General features: G+C 51.5%; 1 pseudogene; it reads right to left on the bottom strand.

Annotated features, from left to right (window-relative positions):
- Positions 1-2,976: 2,976 nt before the first annotated feature.
- On the bottom strand, positions 2,977-5,196 carry LOC108519613 (proline-rich protein 13 pseudogene; annotated as a pseudogene).
- Positions 5,197-5,673: the final 477 nt, after the last annotated feature.

Raw genomic sequence — 5,673 nt, 5'->3', positions numbered from 1 at the left:
TTACCATGTGGGGTGACAATGCAACCCCAGACCCCTCATTTGCCATCCTTCAATCCCAGGCCAGGTCCAAAGGCCTTTTCTGATACAGCCCAGAGGGTGCTCGACATCCACCTTGGCACACCCACTCATAATGTAGTGGGATGGTAAAGGAGGTGCAAGTAGGCGCAAATCACCGTGAGCGCGGCCTCAGGCACGTTCCACAGACTCAGGACCTCACTTGAGGAGCCCACAGCCCTCCTTCAGGAGGCCTGCAAACACAGCCCCAGGGAGCAGTGCTCAGATGGGCAGACAGGCGCACCAGCACTGAGGACCCCAGACCCCCCAACATGAGGCTCTGTCCAACTTTGCAGGGCTTTTACACTGGCTGGTCCCCATTGCTTCTCTGGTGAGATGTCAGAGTTGAATTGAATGTTGAAGGCCATGCATCTGATGGAGCTGACTGCTTTGCACATGCTGTAAATCACCTTCTGGCTCCAAGGGTCTGCTGTGGAGACACAGCCTGATGGGAGGTAGCTCCACTCCACCATCAGTGGGGCTGGGCTGCCCTGAGCCACAGCCCCACAGTTTCCTACAGAGATGTCTGCCTGCTTCTTTCGGAGGCTGAGTTATGAGCCACCCCTGGCAAGGACCGGCTGCCAGGACAGGCTGGGAACTCTCCCCCAGCATCCTCAGCAGCCTCACTTATGCTGTCACTGGTGCTGATTATCTCCATGATAAGATTATGGACTGGCCTGGTTATAGCTCCGGGGAAAGGGGAGGGAGACAGCAGTGGTGGTCCCCCAGACATTCATGTGCCCAGCCCTGACCTGCTTACCCTCAGGCACAGCAAAAGGCACAACCACAGGCCCTGACTTGCCTCCCTACTCCCTGCACCCCAAATGGGAATACTCGGAAAGTAACCTTTCCCCCATCATTTCTCTATCTCAGTAACAGCACTGATAACTTTTAAGTTCTAGTAAGCTGAAAGTGTAAGACAAATGAGCTCCTGCCTTAGAAGGGGCATGGTTAGGCAGTGTGTGCCCAGGTGAGAACCCCATGGTTGTTAGTAGAGGATGGGAACTGGGAAGGCCCTGGCCACTCAGCCCAGTGGGAAATAGAATCCCCTCCTTCCAAGGAATCAAGGTCTCAAAGAGGCCAGAAAAAGGTGCATGGGTGGCCTGCCAGGAAGCAGAAGGCTAGAAGGCCTTGCAGGGAGCACTAGACAGCATTCAGGGTGCCTGAGAGGGCTGGGCTTATTCCAGCTTTCCTTGCTTTCATCCTGTCCACAAGAAAGCCTGCCTGCAGATGGCAGTTGGGCCTGAGGCCGCCAGTCAGTCACCAGGGGCTATAGGCACCTTGATTATAGCTCTTTCTTGAAGCAGCTGATCAGGCCACTTCTAGCAGAGCAGTTTCCTCATTATCTGCAGCTCCTTACAATCCCAGGTCTGCAGAGGGACCAGGAAGGAAGACAAGGGCTCAGCCTGTGCTCCACAACCTGCTCTGCGATGTCTCTCTGTGTGTGTGTGTGTGTTTTTTTTTTTCCCCCTCTTCATTAATAGCCTTAGACTTCCAAATGAACTGACCAGCATGCAGCCTCCAGAAAAGGGCATAGAATTCTATCTGGTACCCAGGAGGAAGGAGGTTCCCAGTGAGGTCAGGGCCAGGCTGCATGTACCTGTTCAGGAATGTTCTCCTGATAGCCCAGCCTCAAGGTGTAGACATCCTCTGTGAGCACGCAGTGTCATGGCAGCCCCGCCTGGGGAGCCGTCCAGCTGCACACCTGGAATGGGATGGTTGTCTTCTTGAATGGGTGGTGCTAGGCCCCATGACAGGCAGTGGAGAGGGAGATACACAGCCCACCAAGCTCAGAGCCCTGCCACAGGCTTCTTCTCTGAGAACTCTACTCGCTCTAGGTTCTTCTTGGCACTGAAGTCAGAAGCAGATGGGGTCCCTCCCAGGGCTGTTCTCTCCCACATTGACTGACAGCTCCCTAGAAGGGGACTCAGGCAGTGGGGCAGTTTTTTGGGCAGAAGCACTGGAGTTAGGCTGGCCAGTTCATCCCATACCCCCACATGACATGACACAAGGCAGGGGCAGTGGGACAAAGCCATCACCTTTTTGCTATGGCATGACAAAGGGTTTTGTGAAGTTCAGGCTGATGTGGTTGAGCAGCTCCAGTGGGAATGGCCTGGGAAGCTGGGGCTGGTGGGCTTGGGTTTGAGTGATAGGCTGTGGGCCTATAAGAAGTGGATGGGCACTAAGTAAGTGCCTTGGTTGTCTGTCCACAGACCCAGAACAAGTGGCATCCCAAGAGACTGTGGGGTGCTGGCAGATACTTACTGGTTCCAGTAAAAGTCCCGTGTGGATGTAGTGATGCTGCCTCACTGGCCATTGGCTGTAATTACAGACAGGTACATGAGGTCCCCATGTATCTTGCAGTTCCCAGTGGGTGGGTTCCAGCTGCTCATGGTGGGCACTGGAAGTGTTACAGGAATGGCCAAGTTTGAATAAGCCAGGCCTGTTGGTGTGTGACCCTCTGCCCTAACGAGGACCCTCTTCCTTGCTCCCTGTAGGAGTTCCACCTTCCAGTCATGGTTCTGGAGACACAATGGCCCCTCCTGGGTCCCTGGCAGGATGTGCTCAGGTGACCCACAGTTGACAGGGCCCATCTCCAAGCCATTCTTCCAATTCCCACCGTTTGAATATCTATAATAACTATATATCTATGAGGAACCCAAGGCTGGTAGTCAGCACAGGGCCAACTGGGGCCAGCTGTCTTTCTGCCTAAATGTGACCATGGTCTGGGTGTTCCAGGGCCAGACCCCTCCATCTCAGAAGGCCTGGTCCTCAGCCCCTGGCCTCCATGCTCCCTTTCCCTCTGTTCAGTCCTGGCACCAATGCCTCCCATCCATCTCAGGTCACCATTGGATAAAATGCTCAAGAAGGACAAGCAGCTTCAGTCGAGCCTACTGAAGGTGGCAGATGGGTCCAGACTCTTTAGCAGGGCTTGGACGGGGTACCTGTGGATTCAGGCCTTGAGCAGTGCGTGTAACTCTTTCAGGAACGGAGAAAAAAGGTGTTACCAGGACCCTGCACCCTGGAACAACCCATCTAGGACAGAAAATAGTTTACAGCTATCATGGGTGATTTTAATTTTCAACTTTAGGCTTCCAGTTTCAAATTCTACAATGAACACATAAGGTGGAGTTCTGGTTTCAACACATGTGTGCGCGCACACACGTGCACACACACACACACACACACACACACACACTCACTCCTGCCTCCTAGTGGGCAGGGATTTTTGTTCACAATGAATCTTCTGCCAAATGCCTCTGAGGTACACGTAGGTCTTGGGGAGCCCACAGGCCAACTGTTTTGTGTACAGTTCTGTCTTCTGTAGACAGGGTCTTCAGAGCTTTGAGACTTCCACAACCTTGCCCTGCTCTTCTGGGGCAGCCCTCATGCAGGGGTGTCCTGAGGACTTCCCACGGCACGCAACTTCAGTACTATCATCCAATGGGCGTTTCACGGAATTTTTTTTTTCCAGGAGAAATAACTTTATTTGAACTGAGAGTTGGAAAATGAGACAAGGACCTGAGACAGCATATTGGGCTAATAAGTGGAGGTGAGGTTCCAAAACGGCAGTCAGAGCTCATCCACGAAATGGACTCTACTTCCCAGCAACCTTGCAGTTAGTGCCACCAACAAAAGTCCCGCTGGGAAATGTATTTGCCACTAAATTACCGAAGTATGCCAACATCACAAAAACTATATAGGTTTTTCATCATAATTAAATTTCTACAAAACCCCTAAATCACAAGTTTTGTTTTGTTTTTGTTTTTTTGTTTGTTTGTTTTTTGAGATGGAGTTTTGCTCTCGTTGCCCAGGCTGGAGTGCAGTGGCACGATCTCGGCTCACTGCAACCTCTGCCTCCCAAGCGATTCTCCTGCCTCAGCCTCCCAAGTAGCTGGGATTACAGGCACCCACAATCACATCCGGCTAATTTTTATATTTTTAATAGAGACAAAGTTTTACCATGTTGAGCAGGCTGGTGTTGAACTCCTGACCTCCAGTGATCCACCCGCCTCGGCCTCCCAAAGTGTTGGGATCACAGGCGTGAGCCATCACACCTGGCCCCAATCACAAATATTAAAAGAAGCAATAAAAAATAACATTTTACAGATCATAAACTTGTCTTCAACATTTAGCTCATCATCTTTGGAAAATAGCTCACCTGCTAAATTCATCAGCTATATGATCTATCCAAGCAGCAAGAAGATAGTTGTGCCATAGCAATCCAATCCTCTTCCCATTTTCTCTAGGCACTCAAGGCTGAACTGCAGGGTGAGGCCCAGGCATGGGTAGGGGTGGAGAGCACAAGGGTTACTTTCCTCCAATACAACATGAGATCTGAAGCTTGATGGGCGAGCCTAACTGGTGCGACTTGAGGGTCTGAATACAGGGTCCAGGGCCTGTATTCACGCAGGTCACTGCTGGAAGAGGAGGAGGAAGAGGAGGAATACTGGCCATGCTTCCGGTGCTTATATATGTTTTTATGAGCTTTCTTCCTTTTCTTTTGCGTCTTTTTTTTTTTTTTCTTTTTTAGACAGTCTTGCTCTGTTTTCCAGGCTGGAGTGTGGTGGCGCCATCTTGGCTCACTGCAACCTCCTCCCCACAGTTTCAAGTGGTTCTACTGCCTCAGCCTCCCAAGTAACTGGGATTACAGGCACCCACCACCACACCTGGCTAATTTTTGTATTTTTAGTAGAGACAGGTTTCACCATGTTGGCCAGGCTGGTCTCAAACTCCTGACCTCAGGAGATCCATGCACCTTGCCCTCCCAAAGTACTGAGATTACAGGTGTGAGCCACTGTGCCCAGGCTTCTGCATCTTCTTGTCCACTATCACTCCTGGTCCTAATATGCCAGGAGCCAAGGGATTCACAGGAGGCATTCCAGGGGCAGGTGGTGGGTATAAAGGTGGGTAGGGACCTGAGGGTTGGCATTTTGGATACCCTGGCTGTAGCACAGGATGAGGGGGCCCACCTGGAGGGAAAGCTGGATTTCCCTGGGGAGCTCCTGGTAGAGAAGAAAAGGGGCCTGGAGGAAAGAGTGTATTGGTAGGTGATAGGTTGGCATGATTGGAACCTCCAGGGTATCTGATGTTGGGGGGATATGGATTTGGTCCCGGCAGCTGGGCATTGGGATTGCACATGTTTAGGTGTTTCCTCCAACCTTTCCACCACCGCCTGGGTGGTGATGCCTCCTCCTTCCTAGTCTCATCATGGGATTTTAATGGTGGTTCTTTTTTTTTTTTTTTAGAGATGGAGTCTTGCTCTGTTGCCCAGGCTAGAGTACAGTGGCACGATCTCGGCTAACTGCAACCTCTGCCTCCAGGGTTCAAGTGATTCTCCTGCCTCAGCCTCCTGAGTAGCTGAGATTACAGGTGCCTGCCACCGTGTCTGGCTAATTTTGGCATTTTTAGTAGAGATGAGGTTTCACCCCCTTGACCAGGCTGGTTTCGAACTCCTGACTTTGTGATCCACTCGCCTCGGCCTCCCAAAGTGCTGGGATTACAGGGGTGTGCCACTGTGCCCAGCTTAATGGTGGTTCTTTTAGGAAAAAGGAAAGGTTCTGTGAACAGCTATAGGCACCATTGAGCTGCAGATGTTTCCCACACTGCTCTTAACAA

The sequence above is a fragment of the Rhinopithecus bieti genome, unplaced genomic scaffold (genome assembly GCF_001698545.2).
Source record: "Rhinopithecus bieti isolate Rb0 unplaced genomic scaffold, ASM169854v2 scaffold_48678, whole genome shotgun sequence".
Classification (NCBI taxonomy): domain Eukaryota; kingdom Metazoa; phylum Chordata; class Mammalia; order Primates; family Cercopithecidae; genus Rhinopithecus; species Rhinopithecus bieti.
Note: the sequence above shows the minus strand (reverse complement) of the source record. Positions and strands in the feature narration are given on the sequence as shown.